At 50.8% G+C, this 21640-nt stretch overlaps 1 protein-coding gene and 1 non-coding gene across 5 annotated transcripts in view; one reads left to right on the top strand and one right to left on the bottom strand.

Moving 5' to 3' along the window:
* GLRX2 (glutaredoxin 2) overlaps positions 1-21640 on the top strand; it is a 363657-nt gene that overhangs the window by 24286 nt on the left and 317731 nt on the right. The gene's annotated exons all lie outside the window — the stretch shown is intronic.
* On the bottom strand, positions 9486-9636 carry LOC138565110 (5.8S ribosomal RNA). The gene has a single exon (XR_011301026.1). It is a non-coding gene; the product is annotated as a 5.8S ribosomal RNA (ribosomal RNA).

Below are 21640 nucleotides of genomic sequence, written 5' to 3'. Positions count from 1 at the left end.
GCTTGTGAGGAATCCAAAATGGTGATCCGCCAACAACAAAGAGATGTGGAGGACAGCTGACTCGCGAGCAGCCCGTTGTAGGAGAGCGAGCTGCGCTCAGATCGGGTCTGCCAGAAGGGGCCGTGAGTAGAGCGGAGCTGTGAAGACCCTCTGTGGCCACAGCACGGGACCTGGGGGAGAAGCCCGACGTCGGAGTAAAACGGCAAATGAACAGTGCCGTGATTGAAAAGCGCATGCCCGGTGCGCAACAAAACGGGAATGGAACCCCAAGCAGTCCGCGTGTATGCGTGATAGACTAAGAGGCTGCTCACCCACGAATAAGTGACAGTACAATATACACTGCAATACTTGGCAGTGTATGCGCAACACATACGAGGCACCGGCGTGCCCACAAGCAGCTGTAGCGAAGTGACGGCGTTGAGCCGTCTAAGCATTATGGGCGGGTTCGCTTGCAGCCGCAGTGGAGACTTGGCCATTAGACAGGCCTATGACGAGGCAACCTTTCGGGCGGCGCATGGTGCCCACGGCTGCAGGCTCCGTGTTTCGGCCATCCGGACGAAGGTACAGGGCCAGCATAGTATACGGAGTGCCACACAGGAAGACCCTGAAAAGGATGCAATCAAGTTTCACTGATAATAAAGCCGAGCACAGCCCAAGGGTTGCCTGAGACCTGACGGAGGCACACAGGGGGACCCTGATTAGATTTGATAGCAGCTCCTAGCAAAACAGATGTCAGCTTAATCATATTACCCTTTGCAACGTGTATAAGTTCACGCATCCACCGGGGACAAGGGAGTTGATCTTGCAATTGTAGCACAGGGCAGGGTCATGCACAGCGGTGACCCTGCAAACATGGAACTATTGCATGGTGGAATGTGGAACCAGTAACTAGAATGAACCGGTGGTGACCAGAGCACTACTGACTTATATTGAACTAACTATCACATTGCCAAGCAATTCTTTGAATGGGCTGCGATGCAGAGCTTGGATAGCGCATTCAAAATTGCGCCAATGCGCGCGTGTATATAGACGCGGGGAGCAGCCCGGTACGCTGTGCACCAAGCGGATCGCTCAGAGGGAGGCGACGCTGGGAGCGTCCGTCTCCTTTAACGAGGTGACGGGAGGAGAGAAAAGAGCACCGTAGCTGCTCAGACAGCTGATAAGTTGAAATGCCCATGACACAATAAACCCAGCGCCGCACCGTGAGACGAAGAGGCGCAGGCACACATCTGCAACCCAACCTGCAACAAACTCCACTAAACCATCCTGTGGAGGCTAGTAAACACAATAGCACAACGAAGCACAATACATGCCTACGATTGATTTACGAATGCTGATCCAGCCACCCGAGGGGCACAGGCAAGCATAGACAGAAACACAGAGACTTTCAGCCGCCTGAAGTGGGAACAAAGAGACGCACACAACGTGCCCGAGGTGGCCGCAAGAGGTAACTGCAGATGAAGGTGTACGGAGTTGCCCCATGAAAGTGGGGCCCGGCAAGAGTGGCCACCGAAGCCCGCAGAGCCACACCAGCGCCAGGCAGACAGCCCGGGGAGCCAGATCGACTGGGGCAGGGTCCTTAGTCCTGTGAAGGAGGAATGAACCCACATGGGTACGTGGGAGGACACAGTCCATTCTAGAAATAGGGGAGGTCGCTGGAGGACACCCCTGAAATGATCAGGCCGGGCCTAGACATTTTGGGCAACTTGGCACGTTCTAAAAGAGGACAGCACGTTTTTGGGGCCGACTCACTTTACAAACCCATCAGACAGAAAGGCAAGCAGCCCACACTGGACGATTTTGCCAAAACACCACCAGGTGCTGAAGGGGCCAGGAAGAAAGACAGGACCCCCGCTGGGGGCCCAGACATTATGGGCAACCAGGAGGTACTTGCGGCGATTGCTGATCTGAAAGTGGACTTGGAGACCAAACTGGGCCTGGCAATCAGTGAATTGAAAGCTGCACTTGAGCTCAAAGTTGGAGCAGTGCAGGAGGACGTAAATCTTCTCCGGAAAGACGTACGATTGTTGACTGAGCGCACGGAGGACCTGGAAAAAGAAGTGGCCCCGAACACAGCATCCTGTGCTGCCCATAAATCTGAACTTCACGCCTTGGTACAACGTGTGGGCATTCTGGAGAGCAGGGCGGAAGAGGCGGAGGGACGCGCCCGAAAGAACAATATTCACATTGTTGGAAGGAGCTGAGGGAACTAACCCTACGGAATACATCAAGTCTATGCTATTACAGGAGATAACCGGGGGAGCCCTGCCCTAGGGGTTCGCTGTAGAGAGGGCACACAGGGCCCTGATGAGGAAGCCACTGCCGGGGAACACCCCCAGGCTGGTGATAGCGAAGATCCTAAACTACTGGGAAAAAATTCTTGAACACTTTCGGAAGGTCGGCACGATACAAAGAGGTGCTGCGAACATAACGGCATACCCGGATTATACCTTGCGAGTACAGCGCAGCTGCATGAACTTTGGGTCTGTGAAAAGAAGATTGCGGGATGCGGGCCATAGGTACATGCTGCTTTATCCAGCTAAACTGAAGGTTTTCTACAAGAGCAGAACCTTGTTTTTTGACACCCCAGAGGACGCCATGGGCTAGTTAGATGCGCAGAGCTGTCCCCAGGAACCGGATATCCAGGGAGCAGAAGGTGGAGATAAGTAACATGCGTTGGTAAAGCGCCCTAGGTGCTGCAGCACATGACAATGGGACTTGAATATAGCATTGCATATATCGGCAGAGGAGTGTGTTCAGAGCTACAATTATAAATATGATACGGTGGCACTGGAAACCTTGATATAGATATAGGAGCTATACGGAGCATGACCTCACAACCCCATAGCGAATAGTTTAGTTAGGTCACTGGTAGTTCGGTGACACCCTGCTGGGTTCTGGGCCGGGGCCTTTTAGGGCAGAACCAAACGAGGGGGGGGCCTGAGATCCAGGGATGGAGCTGGGCACTTGTTGGGGTAGACGAAGGGGAGGGGGAGGTGGGTGTGCAGTGGTTTGAAGTTGGGGAATGGGGAGTTGGGAAGGGGGTTGGTGGGAAGTTTGATGGGAGGGAAAGGGTAATGAGCCAAAATGTGACCCTTAACAGGCGGGATAAGAGGCGGGGAAGGAGTGTGGGATATCATGGTGATGGCGCCAGGGTGCCTTCGAGTGGTTACCTGGAATGTCAGGGGCCTCAACAGCTATTTGAAACGTAACAAGGTGATGATGTATCTGAAAAGGATGAGGACCGACATAGCATTATTGCAAGAGATCCACCTTACTAGGGAGAAATTGGAGGTGGTTAAGAAGAAGTGGAGGGGGTGCCTGGTGGGATCCACATACTCGGCCTACGCTAGAGGAGTTATCATCTGGGTGGCGCCGCAGGTGCCATTTCAGCCGCTTCAGGTCTCGGGTGACCCAGATGGCAGATTGATTGTTGTGAAGGGTATATTGGAAAACCGAGAAGTGTGTATTGTAAATTTATATGCCCCTAACCAGGACACAGCGGCTTACTTTAGGATCCTGTACGGTAGAGTCGGCCCTCTGCTGGGTGGTGGGATTATTTGGGGAGGTGATTTTAACTGTGTACTTAACCCTAATGTTGACAGATCGGATAGTAAGATAGACAGACCAACCCTAGCAGCAAAGGTGCTACAGGCCCTCCTGAGGGACTTCGACCTAGTGGATGTCTGGAGGCAGTTGCATCCAGTGGATAGACAATACTCGCACTATACGGCACCACACGCCCTTCATACAAGATTAGACTATGTGTTCGCCTCCACAGAGTTGGCAGGAGAGATGGAAGGTGCGTAATACAAAGCTAGGGTGTTTTCGGACCACTCCCCTCTGGTCCTGGAGTGGCGGCATCAACCTCCCAGGGTACGGATTCCCACTTGGAAACTCAGAGCCGAGGCTCTGCAGGACCCGGGATTCAGGGAGGATTTAAGAGAGGCGATCACTGAGTACTTCGAGATAAATACTGGTAGTGTAAGCTCTATGGGAACTGTTTGGGAGGCGTTTAAGGTGGTTTTGCGGGGGGTTGCCATTTCGAAGTCTAGGGGGCTCCAGGGGGGCATAGAGCAGGAGTTGAAGGGAATTGAGGAGGAGTTGGAGGGCAGGATGCGTACGGAAGGCACCGCTGATGAGGACAGAGACAGGATAAGGCAATTACAACAGGCCAGTGGGGACTGCTGGGACAGGTTATGTAAACTAAGCTATAAGAAATACGTGGAGAGACAGCACGCAGGGGGAGGTAAGCCGGGCAGGTTGCTGGCCTGGCTATACAAGAGTGAGACGCCGCGAACGGTGATCAGGGAAATTAAAGGCAAGGGAGGGTGGACTCAGAATACCCAGGAGGGGGTGAATGAGGAGTTCCTGAGATTCTATAAACATCTTTATGGGAACCCAGGTGGCCCTAGAGACCACGAAATTCGGGTTACATTGGAGGACATGGGCCTACCCACCTTAGATGAGGCAGAACGCGCAGACCTAGATGCCCCTATTACGATGGAAAAACTTGAACTAGTGGTTCGCTACTTGCCCACCTGTAAGGCCCCCGGGTCCGATGGGCTTCCAAGTGAATTTTATAAAACCTATAAACACGAGTTGCTTCCCCCGCTGCTGGCCATGCTTAACGAGTCGTATGAGCAAGGCAGGCTACCAGAGACCCTGCGAGAGGCGATGATTATCCCGCTTCTGAAGCCGGGCAAGCCTAGCACTGATTGTGGGTCGTACAGGCCCTTATCGATGCTCAATCAGGATAGTAAAATCCTCACTGCTGTACTGGCAAATAGGCTTAAGGCTGTCATTGGTAAACTGATACACGCCGACCAAACGGGCTATGTCCCGGGCAGGAACATAACTGATAATCTCAGAAGACTGCATCATATCCTTGACCAGACAAAAAATGACCCAGGTGAACTGGCAATAGTTTCACTAGACGCGGTCAAGGCCTTCGACGAGTGAGATGGCCCTGGTTGATCGCGACCTTAGAGGGCTATGGAATGGGACCGGGGTACCTCAGGTGGGTGACAATGTTATACAGCTCCCCGATCGCCAGGGTCAAAACGGGTGCTATCATTTCGGACAAATGGCAACTAAGCAGAGGCACTAGACAGGGCTGCCCGTGGTCGCCCATGTTATACATATTGGCACTGGAGCCATTGGCCACCTGCCTGAGACAGCAATACGAGGGGATAGGTATTCGCACTGCGGGTGGCATGCACCTGGTTTCTTTATATGCGGACGACATACTGTTATATTTACGCTACCCAGAAGAGAACATGAAATATATTCTAGACATGATGGAGCAATTTGCCGTTCTCTCTGGCATAGCGGTTAATCCCAAAAACTCTAGCGTGTTCCCTCTGGGGAGATACAAGCTTGTCTTGCCCGGGAGTCTGCCAGTGTTGCCGATACCCTGGCACACAAAGTCGTTCCGATATCTCGGAATTGACATATACCATACGGCAGAAGAAGAACATGCAAGCAACACTGTTAAAGCAGTAGAAGGAATGAAGAACAGCATGGGATTCTGGTCCAGGTTATCCCTGGCTATGGTGGGGAGGGCTGCTCTGCTAAAAATGGTAGTTTTGCCCAGACTGTTGCATTTCTTTGTTAACATCCCGCATGGGATCCCGAGGCGCTTTTTCGCTAGCCTCCATAGCCTGTGTAGGGGCTTCATCTGGGGCAACTCCAGGAACAGGGTGGCCCTCTGGAAACTACAGAACTCGTGTGATAGGGGAGGTATCAACCTGCCAAATTTTGAGCTATACTATCTGGCAGGGCAGCTGCAGTATGTAACAAGATGGCTGTCTGACGAGGAGACGGCAGAAACCAGGCTGCTGTGCAGGGAACCGCTCCCCTTCCTCCTCAAAGAAGTGGTGTGGCTGTCCAAGTCGAGGGTCCGGGGGATGGCGGGCTGCTGGTACTGGGATGGGAGATATGGCACAGAACGTGGCAGATTGCGGGACACCCGGTTCCGTACTCTATGCAGGTGCCACTTGCAGCACCATGTGGAGAGGATCCCCAGCTGATACAAGGGGTCCGCAAGTACTGGGAACCAGTGGGCCTGGCCACCCTGGGAGACATATGGGTGGAAGGGGAGGCATTAGCGTTCCCGAACCTGATCGAAGATACTGGGGTGCATAAAGGGCAGTACATAACTTACACCAGAATTTTCAAGAGAGTACGAGCGAAGTGGCCAACGGAGGTGCTCACCGGACAACCGGATGCCACCATGGAGGTTATAAATGATATTTCAGAGGGTGGGCATGAGATTTCCCGCATATACGAGCTGTTGGGGTCCAAGGTGGGGAAGGACTTGACCCAACTGAGACAACTTTGGGAGGATGAGGTGGGAGAGCCTATGTCGGATGGGCTCTGGAAAAGAGCCCAAAGATATCATAAAGTGTCCCGTAATCAAGGCTCCAGCAGATCCAACTATATGTCACACACAGAGCATATCTCACCCCCAGTAAGATCGCTAGGTTTGGTGGCCATACGACTCAGAAATGCCCTAGGTGTGGGGTGGAGGAGGCTGGGCTACTCCACATGTTTTGGGTCTGCCCTGAGGTGGGGAGGTTTTGGCAAGAAGTGAAGACACGCTTAGCAGGAACCGGTATTACACTGGAGGTGGATTCGGCCTGGGCATGCATGCTGGGGGGATTCCCTAGGCCACATAACTTAAGGCACATAAGCAAAATGAAAGATCTAGCATATGTCCTGGCCAAACGAAGGATAGCAATGTGCTGGAAGGCAGCCCAGAGGCCGAGGATAGAGTTTTGGTGGGCTGACCTCTTAAAATGGGCAGAGGCAGAAACGGCTGTTTGGTGGGACACGGTTTGTAGGGGAGGGGAGGAGGAGGTAGGACCCCTAATTGAATGGAGGCAGCTGGTGGCTACCAGGAGTGGCCCCCACAGTCTGATCAGAGCGATGATGAAACGGATAAAGAGACGACAATAAACCCGCCTGAAAAATCACAGGATGATGACATGGACATATTGGCTCAGGTTTAATGGGACTGGACAATGCTGATTGTAACACTGACGCTGAATCTGATGATGGAAGTCCCAAGTATTTTAATGTTCAATGTTTGGTGTGTTATATAAAATAAAAATTGTTTAAAATAAATAAATAAATAAATAAAAACTCTGTGCGGATCCCGCCGGCTTCTCTGGGATCATTTGCATTACCGCACTGGACGCCGCAAGGGCACCCGTCCCTGCCACTCTGGGTTCAGGGATCTGAACCCGACTTCCTGTCGATCGGCTGAGGGCAATGGAGGCCATAGCCCATCCCTTCCGAACGGCGCTCGCCCATCTCTTAGGACTGACTGACCCATGTTCAACTTCTGTTCACATGGAACCCTTCTCCACTTCATCCTTCAAAGTTCTCGTTTTAATATTTGCTACTACAACCAAGATCTGCACTTGCGCCGGCAACACGCGGACCCTCGCCCAGGGCTTCTGTGCTTACAGCAGCAGCCCTCCTACTCGCCTGACTTAGCCCCCGTAGCTCTCAACGCCGGCCTGGTATGGGCCTGATGCTCCAGGGCCATCCATTTTCAGAACTAGTTGATTCGACAGGTGAGTTGTTACACACTCCTTAGCGGATTCCGACTACCATGGCCACCATCCTGCTGTCTATATCAACCAACACCGTTTCTGTGGACTCATGAGCATCTGCATCATGCGCCTTAACCCCGGGTGCGGTTCATCCCGAAGCGCCTGTTTTGCTTACCAAAAGTTGCCCACTGAGCACTTTCATACAATACCCGGCTCCACGCCAGCAAGCCGGGCTTCATACCCATTTAAAGTTTGAGAGCAGGTTGAGATAATTTTGGCCCCAAGACCTCTAATCATTCGCTTTGCTAGATAAAACTGGGGTTTCCGTGCGCCAGCTATCCTGAGTGAAACTTCGGAGAGAACCAGCTACTATATCATTCGATTAGTCTTTTGCCCCTATACCCAGGTCGGATGACCGATTTACACATCAGGACCGCTATGGACCTCCACCAGGCCAAGTTCACCATCTTTCGGGTCCTATCATACACGCTCATGCATCATCTCTCTGACAGAGTGGGCGAGACGGGTCGGTGGAGGGCCCACCGCAACAGGATGCCACTGCAATCACCGGGCACCGGCCCTCAACATCATTACATCACAGGGTTTCATTCATCCCTCTGACTCGGGCAGGCGTTATACTCTTAGTGTTTCCAGACAGGTCGGGTGGTTAACCGACATCACCTCAAGCCCCTGTCGCCCTTTGTGGGCCTCCCCGCCCGGCAGCACAACGTGGTTGGGGCGTATTGAGGGCAGTCCACCACAGTCACATCGGGAGCCCCGTCTCTTGTGGCCACTCTAGCAACCCCCAAGAGGGGCCAGGACAGTTGCCGGATAAGGGCCCGGTGGCGGTCTATCACCCTCAGCCCTGTGGACACAGCAAAACTGCTGTCAGGGGGCTGTAACACTCTGCTGGAGCAGAGAGCCACCTGCCCCCTGGGGCCTTCCCAGCCGGTCGTGTTGCACCGATACAGAGGAAATGTGCCCTGCTGGGGCTGGATGTGCCCGGGCCGCAGACCTGCAAGGGCCTCCACCGTTCCAGGTGACCAACCAGCCTGCCGTGTTGAATCCTGTGGGTGGGCTGCACAGACCCCGCCAGTTTACCGCTCAACCGTTTCACACCCTCTTGAACTCTCTTCAACTTTCGCTTACGGTACTTGTTGGCCACCAGTCTCGCGCCCGTATTTAGCCTTGGAGTTTACCACACGCTTTGGGCTGCATTCCCAAGCAACCTGACTCCAAGAAGACCTGATCCCGGTGTGCAAGAGGCCGCTATCGGCCTAACACCATCCGCGTGGGGAGACTCGATCAGAAGGACTTGAGCCCCCTGAGCGATGCCGGGGAGTCGGTCTTCTGTACGCCACATTTCCCACGCTTGCTGCTGAATGGGGATTCGACGCTAGGCTCTTCCCTTTTCACTGGCCTTTACTGAGGGAATCTTGGTTAGTTCCTTTTCATCTGCTTAGTAATATGCTTAAATTCAGCAGGTCACCACGTCTGATCTGAGGCCGTGGTCGGGGAGCACAAAGCTCAGGGCAGCTGCCCTCGGACCCGTACGGGGGGTTGCCCCAGCCCTTGGCGCAGGCGAGTGTATTCTGTCCCAATCTGTGACCGAAGCCCACATGGTCACGAGGTCCGCGCTCCATGGTCATCCTGCGCCGGCACCCGTGGGACACCAAAGACAGCCACACACACAGCACGGCCAGGTGCCCCGGGGTGGGGTGAAGGTGTGACAGGCTTTTTTAAAGCCTGCTGCCGCCGCCACCACATCCAGGGCGCGTCGGCCACCTGGCCCTCCCGAAACCAGCATGAGGAGGGGAAACTGGGGGAACCAGGACGCGTCGGCAATGAGCTTGCACGCCAGATCCAAGGATCCAGCGATGATGCTGATCGGGGGAGTGAACCCCGGGGCGGTTCATGTACAAGCGACCCTCAGACAGGCGTAGTCCCGGGAAAAACCCATGGCCACATGGTGCGTTCGACGTGTTGATCAATGTGTCCTGCAATTCACACTAATTCTCGCAGCTAGCTGCGTTCTTCATCGATGCACGAGTCGAGTGATACATTGCCAAGAGCCACAGGCAACTTTTTCTGTCCTAGACGTCGGCCTGACCCTGCCGGTGCTGGAGAGGTTGGGGGAGGCAGCGCTGGCTGTGGCAGGACAGCCCAGCTCCCTGTCTAGCTCGGCCGAAACCATTGTGGTTTTAAAAAAAAAAAAAAAAAAATAATAATAATCCAGGTGCTCCGCCTGACCGCCAGCTGCGGCAGCACAGCGCTTCCCAGGGGGATGGAGGTAGGCCGCTCCGCCACCTGCCCACACGGCCCGATCCACTCATCCTTCCCCGACCCCTTCCCTTTTGGGAGGGGAGGCTGGGAGATGGACAACGAGGCAGGCCAGAGACAGCACAGACAGGGGGTCGGGTGGGACCACTAGAGTCTTCAAACCCTAGCCCGGCTGCATAGGGCCCAGCTCCAGGTACCTGGGCAAGAGGGAAGGTCACCCACTGTGCCAGCGGGCCTGGCCATTGCTCACACACAGATGTGGGCGGCTGGAACCTTGGCGCCCACCGTCAAGTGAGCCAGCTGCACCATGGCTCAGGGCTCATGCCTTGCGTGCCGGGCGCCTGTCTGCCTGGGGAGGCACCCCTCGAGAGCAGTCAGGTTTCCCTTGGCTCCCGGCTGCCCCCACTCGGGGCTTCCCTGGTGACCGGGGTGTGCCCACCAAAACCCAGCCGCTGGCAGGTCAGAGAGGAGTGTGCGCCCCCGGCCAGCGCAGATGCGGGCTCAGTGAGGAGAGGGGGCTGGTTGACCACGCACACCGGACCGCTCTGCGAGAGGTGCCCCGGGCTGTGGGTGTGCACGTCTGGGATGCAACCGAGGTTGGGCCCACGGCTCTCCCTCCCGCTGCTCCGCTGTTAATGATCCTTTATGCCCCCACCCACAAGCAGAAACCATTCACACTCAAACGCCCCATTTCTCCTTCCAAACACGTTCCAGATTCAAATGCCACCTCCCTCCTGACCTACATGCCACCATCCCTCCATCCGAACCCACAAAAAGACACCAACATCCGTCCCTCCATACCTACACCAAGATGCTCCACCCCTCAGAGCCACACCCATATGCTTCATCTCTACCTCCACACTCAGATGGCGCCATTCGCCCTCTCTCTATACCCACACTTGATTACCCCATCCCTTCGACACACACATGCTCCCACCACTCCAATAAGCCAACATCCTTCTCTCCAGACAAACATACCCCATATCCCTCCATTCACACCCATATGCCCCCTTCCTTCCCACCAGAGCGCTCCAGCCCTGACCCACATGCTCCACCATTCCCTGACATGCCCCCATTATATGCCCTGTCCCTCCATTCCAGATCAACAATGCCCCCTCCGATCCAGACGCCACGATGCCCAATCCCTTCCTCAAGACCCATACCATGATTGCCCATGCTCCCTCCACACAGAAAGATGCCCCTATCCGTCCTACGACCAATGAGCCCCAATCCTTCCCTCCAGACCCACACCAATGTGCCCCATCCATCCCTCCCTCCAGATGCACACCAATGTGTCCTATGCCTCCCTTCATACCCACAGCAATGTCTCTATCCCTCCCTACAGATCCACACCCATGTGCACCATCCCTTCCTCTCAGAACCACACCAAGATGCCCCATCCCTCCCTCTAGACCAATACCATAATGCCCCATCCTCCCTCCATATAGCAAGATGCCCCTTCCCCTTGCATCAGATGCCCATGTGCCAATCCTGAATCACATGCAGATAGCCCCAGCCAACCCCCTCTAAAACCACCCATCCTAGTATGCCCCCATCCGCCCAGACCCACACCAATGTGCAGTAATCCCTCCCCAGACCAATGTCCCCATCCTTCCCATCAAACCCACACCAATGTGCCCCAACACCTCCCTACAGAGCCACATCAAGATGCCCAGTCCAACTTCCCAACCCACACCTAGATGACCCATGCCACCCTCCAGAACCACTGTGCCCCATCTCTCCCTCCAGAAACACACCCATGTGCACCATCCTTCCACCCAAATCCACACCAATGTACCCCCACTACCTCCCTCCAGAGCCACACCAAGATGCCCACCCAACTTCCCAACCCACACCTAGATGACCTATGCTACCCTCCAGACCCACTGTGCCCCATCTCTCCCTCCAGAAACACATCCATGTGCCCCACCACCTCCCCCCCAGAGCCACACCAAGATGCCCCACCACCTCCGTCCAGAGCCACACCAATGGGCCCCCACCACCTCCCTCCAGAGCCACACCAATGGGCGCCCCACCACCTCCCTCCAGAGCCACACCAATGTGCCCCACCACCTCCCTCCAGAGCCACACCAATGTGCCCCAACCACCTCCCTCCAGAGCCACACCAAAATGCCCCGTCCCACTTCCCAATCCACACCTAGATGACCCATGCCACCCTCCAGACACACTGTGCCCCATTTCTCCCTCCAGAAACACGCCCATGTGCCCCCTCCACCTTCCCCCAGAGCCACACCAATGTGCCCCACCACCTCCCCCCAGAGCCACACCAAGATGCCCGTCCAACTTCCTAACCCACACCTAGATGACCCATGCTACCCACCAGACCCACTGTGCCCCATCTCTCCCTCCAGAAACTCACCCATGTGCAACATCCCTCTGCCAAGATCCACACCAATGTGCCCCCACCACCTCCCTCCAGAGCCACACCAATGTGCCCCCACCACCTCCCTCCAGAGCCACACCAAAATGCCCAGTCCCACTTCCCAACCCACACCGAGATGACCCATGCCACCCTCCAGACCCACTGTGCCCCATCTCTCCCTCCAGAAACACACCCATGTCCTCCATCCCTCCCCAGACCCACACCAATGTACCCCAACCCATACCACTGTCCCTATCCCTCACCCAGACCCACACCACTATGTCCTATCCATCCCTCCAGACCCACACCAATGTGCCCCCTTTCTCCAGAGCCACACAAAAGTGCCCCATCCCACCAGACCTACACCAGCATGCCCCGATCCAACCATTCAGACCCCAGCAAGATGCCCAGTCCCTCCCTCTAGTCGAATACCATAATGCCTGATCCTTCTTCCAAATAGCAAGATGCCCCTTCCCCCTTGCAACAGATGCCTGTGTGCCATCCCGAATCACACGCAGATAGCCCCAGCCAACCCTCTAAAACCACGCATCCTAATAATCACACCCTCATAAAACATTAAATCACACTATTAACCCCTGTTGATCAGTTAAACACAAGCATACACTGTCTCCCTATTCCTTTTCTTAGCCCTCCATACCTTTCATGTTGAATAGCTGAGCATGATTTTTAAAGTAAAATGTAATTTCCTGCTCCCCCGTCTAAATCTGGTGTCTTGCAGGAACGTTCACTGTATCTGGAAGAAAATTCCAATTGTATTTACAGCCAAAAGCACACGAGTTGCTGCTGTTCCTGCAGCCTGGCAGCCAGAGCCTTGCCGCTCAGGACGCTCCAGGACATCCTAGAAATGTTCCCGGTGTTGAAATGCCAACCCCAAACGCTGCAAGCAAAAGGCTGGCAGGGTCCGGTTACACTTGCACCGGCGGCAGCCAGAGCGTTCAAAATTCCCGCTCAGCCCCAGCCCGCTTACTGAACGTGCTCCGGAACCGCTTCTCTGCTCCGGAAAGCACACGGATGACATCAGAGGTCACGTGACAACGAGGGGGCGGGCCGTTGCTATGGTCCTTTTCTCGGATGGGAACTAGTCGCTACCATTTATAATGCACTTATTCATCTCGGGAATGTGCCTGTTATATTTAATGATAATATTTTTATTTGCATCGAGCTCATACACAGGTGTTACAGAGCGCGGCAAGGGAGGGGAATAGGGGAAGAACAAACGCAGATGGGTTTGTTTTTCCTATTTTGATTTTAGTTGCAACAACAGCGGATCTTTGTGTGTTCTTGGCTGGTATCCTCTTCCCCGGCTCCACCCACCTCCAAACAGAAGTGGTTTATGGCCGTGCCACAGTGGTTTATGGCCGTGCTGCACACGCCGAGGGAATTTCATGGCCGATATATTTGCCTCCATCTTCACCCTAATCCAGTGATGGAAATGAAATAAATTTAGTGTTGGTTGTGGGGTGGGGGATGGGGGGGGGGTGTGTGTTAAGTGGGCGGTGCCCAAAGAGGCGGCGTTTGGGGGCGCAGCTGGCAGGTGACCTCCGATCAAAGCAAATGTCCAAAATAATAGTTTAAAACAACGCAATTTCTTTCATGCTGCTTCTTTTCCAAACTACATATCAATTCCACTTCATGCCACTGGTGATGTTACTTCACTATGTTAATATAGTTTTGACCAGTGTTGCTGGGTAAATATTCTTTGAAATGCACAATTTGCATCCCATTTTATAAAAGAAAAACCGCCCCATTGGGTACTATTCAACAACTATGCTCCACTTTTTCATTGGTGCCCCAAGACAATTTTATGGCCCAGTCCGACCCGCACATGTACACGGGAGCAAACCGTAAACTACCAACAGCAATGTTAGTCTACACTGTGATCTGAGCTCATGCAGAGGAGTATTTTAAGCAGACTGTGAAAGAATCATTAAGAAGAGCAATTACTCTAGCTAATGGTGAAAGAGCAGATAATCTGGGGAAATCCTGGTTTATTTATTTAATTGTGTGAACAATTTCAAAAAAAGAAGCAATTCAAGTTCTCCAGAGCATTATGAAGTTCATTAGCTTTGTAGTCGCGTCTTTCCTCTCATCAGCTTAGACAAAAGAATGAATGTTTCTTTATCGGTCAGATCCTTTTTGTCTCTTATGCGACCAGGCCAATCATTTTGAAGAAACCCACCACTGCGATGACCCAGTTCGTCTTTTCACTGCTTTTTAAGGGTGCCCACCATTCCTGTCCATGTGGATCTTTCTTTTGAGAGGCCTGTACAGGATAGGAGATGCCTTCTTGTCTCGATTTGATTATCTTGGGTGCACAAGCAGCATTTGTTTTAGTCCAACTGTCGCCTGATCGCTAAGATCTCGTTTGTGCCGATTAAGTTCATGCAAATTCTCATGAAACTTGCTTTGGGAGCTACACGAGGTATGGTATAGTCTGGTTGACTTTTTTTGCATTATGTGGCAGATCCTTTGTCAGGCTGCATTCAGAGTCTCTAACCAATCCATTTCTAGAATCTTTTTATTGACTTTCCTTGGATTGGAGAGGAGTTCCTCTTCTGAATTTAAGATTTTTTTTTCCCAATAAGCTCCTGTCCTTTGATCTCCATTTTGTGAGCATTTGGTTTCCATCGTTCAACATTGCTCTGTTTATCTCCAGAATTGATTTTGCAGCTGGTTGAATGATCTTCCTGTATAGCATCAAACCGCTTCTTTCAACAGTTGTTTTCAGGGAGGACAAACTCGGTTCACGTCTAATCAACACCATAGGAGTCGACTGTGGCAATGACAGCACTTGTCGCCAAGAGTCCCTCAAGCTTAATCCATATGGAGTCGGGAAGTGATGGCATCGCTTCAGCTCCAAAAACTATTCTTGGGATCACCTTTTGATCTAAAGAATTTCAGGATTGGCATTAATGAGAAACGTCCAAACTGTCTGTCCATGATTTTTGTTTAGACTATTTCAGCTCTACTGTTGCTCAGTATTATCCCCAAGTATTTGAAACTGGGAACGTTTTCCAGCATGTTTCCCTCCGTGAACAGTTGAGACATTGTTTTTTTTAATTTAGTATATTTTTTTTGCCCCTTTTTTCCAAACATTACCTTCGTTTTAGTTTCGTTGAGTACAAAGTTGTGTCTCAGTTAGACCTTCAAGTTATCCATCTCTTTGGAACCCGACAGGTGTTTGGTCAAGCAGTATTATGTCGCCCATATAGAGGATTCTTGGGATTTTTGTATTTCCCAATGACAGTGGGAAGGTTCAAATTAATTCCTGGGAGACCCTATAGTCAGCGATGTAAAAGTTGTATAAAGCTGGTGCTAAAGGGCATCCTTGCTTCACCCCACACGGTGTAACAATGTTATCTGATAACAGGCCAGCTTTGTTTAGCCTTACACTCATTGAGGTCTGTGAGTACAAAACCTGGATAAGCTGTAAAATTGAGCTCGGGCACCTTTGATGGATCAGTTTTGCCACAAGATGTCTCTATTCACCCTGGTGAAAGCTTGCACCAAGTCCACGAAGATTAGACCTAATCCTGTTTTGGCTTCAAGTCCTTTTGCCTTGAGAACACTTATTAGAAGAATGTCTGCTGAAGTTCAGTCCACAAACAAAGCCTGCTTGTAGTGGATCATAATTATCAGAGGCAAAGGTCCACTCTTGGAAGCCCTCCAGAGCTAAGGAACCAAACATTTTGCCGATTTTATCCACTAGAGCGATTGGGCGATATTGCCTCGAATCATTCTTGTCTCATTTTTTAAAGATTGGTACCACAATGGCGTTTTTCCATGTTGAGGGAATTGCACTGCAGTCTACACAGTCCTGGAATATCTCACTTATTAGGGATGCCCAGGCTTCTGTGTGCTGTTTCAGGTTATAATTAGTTAACCCATCTGGACCCGGTGCTCAAAGTTATTTAATTTTCTGATCTTGTCTTGTATATTCTTCTTGTCACTGGCGATGTTCCAGCGCACTTTAACAGATGGCGTGTCAAGGGGGCATTTGTTTCCCAATCATTTATATAATTCCTTGAAGTGTGAAATCCAAGCTTGTTCAGCCACATTGTTATCAAGTGTTGTTGATTCATTTGCGCCTGGCTCAATCAGGGTCCAGAAGGCCCTGGAGTTTTTGCCAGAGGAAGGGGTGATAGCAAAGAACTTCTATGCCTCTCTTTCACCACTGTTCCTTTGCTTGGCGATAGTCGGGTGTCAAGGAGACAATTTCTTTTTCTTTTAGTCTAAGGCGTGTATTCCCCTTACAAGGTTCCAGGTTCAGGTGGGTGACTTTCCAGTGGGTTGCTAGGTTATGGTCGCTGTTTAAGGTTCTCACGACTTCAAAGTCTTCAATTTGCTCCAGCAATTTTCTCCAGACACGTGTGTGATCCATCATGAGACACACTCCTTTTCCTTCCCATGTCGGCACTGATGATATTTGATTGTTTTTTATTTTATGGAGGTTATGCAGATCGTATGCATCCATAAAGATTCCATTTTCTACCCCGAAGATATGAATGCACTCTCGAATGAAGGTGTGCCTCCTTTTCCCCCTCTGTTAAGCACACTGCATTTAAGTCGCCCGAAATTGTGTGATCGGTTTTTGTGGGTTGTGTTGGCTTCTTCAAGGGTGTCTTCTATGGCGTGTAAGTATTTGTCCTAGGTTGTGGCTGGGTTCCAGTAAGTGTTGATTAGGAGGATCTTTTCAAATTTAGTCGGGGCTCTTGTCTATACCACAAAACTAAGACTGCTTGAATTAGTTATTTGGCTTGAAGGGTAGAATCTAGCGTTAACCCGCGTCCTGCTCTTATGGCGGTTAGGAGCCTGGAAACTAGCCTACCAACCTCCCCCTTAATTGCTGGTGAGAGTTCCAGGTCATATCCATCGAGGTAAAGCTTTGTAGTTAACCATGTCTCTTGGAGACAGACAATATCAAAGTCGCCCAGGTTAACATCCGAGATCGTAGTTAAATGTCCGAAACCTCAGGTATTCCATGAGCACATCAAGTTTTTCCTTGGTACAACTCTTCTTCTGACTTCCCCTAGGTCAAGCTCCGAAACCTCCCTGCATTTCGATGTTGGTGGCTAGAAGAATTTATAGTTTTTCTGGACTCTTGATGTCTAAATGCCCTGCTTTGGGGTGGTTGTTGTTCATTTTCCTCTCTACGCTTGTTCTGATGGTTTCTCGGAATCTCAGGCTCTTTGTTTGCTACTTTATCATCTTGTTTCTCCCGAAGGCAGAGCCTCGTGGGAATATCTCTTTAGCTTTCTCGGAGAGTCTGCTGCCTCGCCTTGTTGGCGAAGATTCGTTAATGGTCCGTACATATGATGGACGGCGTTCACAATTTCGAAGATACCCCCTCCGACTGTTAGGCGTCCTTATGTAGGTTCTTGTGCATTTATAGTCTTATGTCCTTCAATTTTGTATTACTTGAGCTTTCTTGGAGAGCTTTTCTGGCCATGTATCTTTCTCTCTTGATTCATATCAAACTTTTGTCTCTTTGGTTGGTGAATCTCCTTAATTTCATAACCCATCCTTTTAAAGTCCCCTATAGAGTTTCTGAAGAGGCTCCTTATGCTAGTTGCTTCAATATGGAGATAAGAGCACTCTTTATTAACTTCCTCCCTTGGTTCAACAATCAGGATGTCCCCTGAGTGCAGTCTTTTCAGGCTTGCAGTTTGTTCGCTAAGTTGTATAACCTTCCTTCGGTTGAGTACCACATTATTTGTTCTGTTGGAGATCGATTCAAGTCTAAAGACACACTTTTCTTGTGGTATTTTGTTCTCCTTTCCAATATATATATTTTTTTTACGGGACCATGTGTGGTTCTGCTCCTTAATTAACTCCTTTTTGAGTTTTCCTCATGTCTTTGCTTAGTCCGTCGGGTACTGGAGGAATACCTCCCTACTGAATCTCCCACTCTCTTGTGTGACCTAGAGTTACTCCTGGATTTCTCGCTTGGCCTTTTATACTGAGCTTTTTCCTCTTTACTTTGGCTTCTGCAGGGCGCCCCCATCTCCCCCCCCCCCTGTGTTCTGCCTGGGGGCTGGAGCAGTGGTTTATTCTTGGCAGTGGGTTTATTCTTGCTTCCCTTATACATCTTTTCCTTTTAGGTTCCATTTTCTTTAGTTCATCCTGCAGACCACCCGTTTTTTTTATCTTTACAGCTGGCTTGGAGTTGGCTCTGATTCAGAGTCTTCATTCGGGTAAACACTTAGCTCCAGTAACTCCTTCATCTGTTTGTTGTCTACAAAATTCATGGCCAGAGGTTCAGTTCTCGGGGTCTACAAAATTCATGGCCAGAGGTTCAGTTCTCGTGGTCTCGTGTGGTAAATCCCCCTTTTCTTTTATGTTTAATTTCAGTGTTGTCATATTTCTTTTTTTTTTCTCGAGGGTCGGCTTTGGTTTTCACAACGTCCTGAGCCACTGCCCCGTAACCTGTTCCCTTTGTGTTTTCTTTATACCCTCTAAATACCATCACATCCTCTGCTATTCCTAGCCCATTTTGTCCAAAGATCCCGTAGGATGCCTTCGGCCGTATGTTTGAATCCCGCAATGGTTTTCGCAAAGGACTTTGTCGGGGTAATGGCTCAATTAGAATCAAAGGCCCTAGCTCTTTTGTAATAGCCCCATTCTCCCTTGGTTTCTTTTGTGCAGGTTCCCTCTCTTGTGACTGCAGATCTGGGATAATGCCTTCTGAGACGTAAGCTGCTTTAACCATGGCTTGGGTTAGTGCCAGTACTTCCTTTTGGGTGCCGGCTGATGTGGCCACTTCGGAACTCTGTTCAGAGGAGTCTCGTACTAGTGTTTGAGTTGAACTTGTTACTGTTACTAGTTCTGAGTGTCTGGTGTTCTCCTCATTTTTGGCTTCAATATAACCCTCCAGATGGGTTAGTTTTGAATGCATTGATGACATTATTGCTGAGTTGCCTTCAAGGGCTTCATTTATAGCCTCGTATAGTTTACAAAAAGGGGCTAGCGCAATTGTGACCATTGACATAATGGACATCAAGTCTCCTTTATTGGAAGTGGTATTTCGTGAAACTGGAGTTGAAATTTTGCTGAGCCGTCTCCTTGGGGGAGTCATCAACCCATGCTGCAGGGTTAATTCCAGTTTTTATTGTTCTTTTGTTTTAATGGGGATCTTGCTTTCTGTGATTCTTCTTTTTCAGCCACGTGTGGAGATGCCATCCCGTTTCGAGTCCCCTCATTTGTCGGTGTCATTCCAAGCTCTTACATTGGAAGGCGACTTTCATTAGACAATGCAGGTATTGAGTCTGGTTGACTTTTCTCTAAGCCAAGCTCGGTCCGCTGGTCTGGAGTTTTAGGCCTTAGACAGGCAGCCGTTTCTTTTTGAGGGGGATCCGTTGTTGTGGCCGTTTCGTTTGTCATCTCTGGAATACGATTCTGTAGAATGTCCTCACTTAATTGGCCATCGGACTGTCCTTTTTCTTGCCTGATATGCCATTTTATCAATGTTTGCGTTTTGGGCAGGTCCTCCCTGGCCCTTAGCGCTCGTTTTCTGTCGTTGCAACGGGCCTGTAGGGGAAGCTTGTCTGCTGAGCTTACTTGTGATGTAGCCCAGGCATGGACACCTGCTGACGTGTGACAGGCTTCCGACCCTGCCAGCATTTCGGCGTCTTCACCAGGAAGCTGCTCCCCATTTGATTTTGTTGCGAAAAAATGTTTCACCGTGCTAGATGGCACTGATTTTTGCTATAGGGAGAAGACCAGGTTTTGGTTTTAACGCTTTTGGGCGCAAACGCCTGTACTCGGGGTCTCTGAGTCTTTTCTTCTGATTTGTAGCCTGCTGTAAGAATTTGCCCCGGGCTGCACACGCCCAACCCCACCCCCTGGATTAGTATTTTTTTTTCCTTTTTTTTTTTTCAGTGCTTTGGCCTGGCCAGACTTTATCCCTCGGGGGCCCGACTCCTCTTAGCAAGTGCCTTTGGTAGGGAGGGTTGAGGTAGTGGCTTGCATAGATTGATCTTACATTTTTTTTGGCTTTTTGCCTTCTTAGGCTTTCGCAGATCGTGTGGTCCCTTTGTCTTCAGATGTTAATTGGGCTAAGTTTCCTTCTTGCACGTTATCCGCACAATACCCCCATGGATTATTCCTTGTCGGCGTATCTGGAGGAGTTGTTAAATCCTCTCTGACCACTATCGTGGACTTCGATATTTACTTTCATGTTCGTTTTCTTAACAAAACCGCAAGCTAGCAGCACGTAGGAGGGGCTGGGGGAGAGCTGCCTCCTGACCTTAGAGCGTCGCCTGTAGGCTTAACCTGGGGGGGACGGCGTTTATAGCAATGTAAACAATATTTCCATCTTCAGATAGTCTCTGAGTTGCTTTCTTTGTATTTATCTGGGCATGCTGGCCGTGTTGCCTCAGTGGTCTGTTCTGTTTATTGCTCCCCCACCCAGCGTGTCACACTAGGTTCTCCCGGGAGATGCAGCTCTTACCTTCAATCTTCTCGCTGCCCCCCCTTCCTGATGGGAGTTGTCGTTGACTGCTTGAAGTTGGCAGGGCACGATAATCCTATGGAACCCACTGCGCAGACTTCTGTTTTCGTCCATTGGTGCCACGGACTGCAACAAACTGCGTCACACTCAGCATGCACAACACTGTTTAATGCGCTTCCTCTGGATGAATGGAGCGCGTAAAAAGACTGCAAACCAAAGGGAACGTCTGACTGCGTCCCACTCGGCGTTCACTCTCCGCCATAAGCATATAGGGGTATTTAATTATTCATGCAATGGTTGTCGGATACAATTATCCAACAAACATTGCATAAATAAATGAATAATCCTGGTCCATGTATCCGACATACATTTATTTTTTTTTTAACAGTTTTATTAGTTTATTCCAACAATACAAACCAAACTTTGCAGTGCATGAGTTAACATTTCAATTTATACATGGCATAAATGTGTTCACTGCTTCCCTTATCCCACCCCCCAATTCGAAGCCTATCCCTTCTCACTTTCTGTTCCTGCATCCTGTGATAGGGTATCCCTTTCTGTGGGTTCCGTTGGGTCTCTTATTGACCCAATTAACTCTGCTACTAACAATTTCCAGGCCATCAGTCTGTCTCCTCCTCTTCCCCTAGCGCTGCTCGCTTCTTGCCACACCATGGTTTCTGCCTCCGCCCATTTCTGCAAATCCTTCCGCCATACCTCTAGTCGTGGTTTGTGGCACGCCTTCCATCCCATGGCAATCCTCTTTGCAAGCGCATATGCCAGGTCCTTTAGTTTGCTCACATGCTTGAGCTTGCGTGGTCTCGGGAACCCCCCCAACAAGCAGGCCCACACTGTATCGACCACCATCTTTACCCCATTTTCTGCTAGTTTGTGTACCACTTCGCTCCAGAAGTGCTCGATAACCTGGCATGACCAAAACATATGCAT

This window comes from Ambystoma mexicanum, chromosome 1q, assembly GCF_040938575.1.
Source record: "Ambystoma mexicanum isolate Mex_15411 chromosome 1q, UKY_AmexF1_1, whole genome shotgun sequence".
NCBI classification, from domain to species: Eukaryota; Metazoa; Chordata; class Amphibia; order Caudata; family Ambystomatidae; genus Ambystoma; species Ambystoma mexicanum.
Note: the sequence above shows the minus strand (reverse complement) of the source record. Positions and strands in the feature narration are given on the sequence as shown.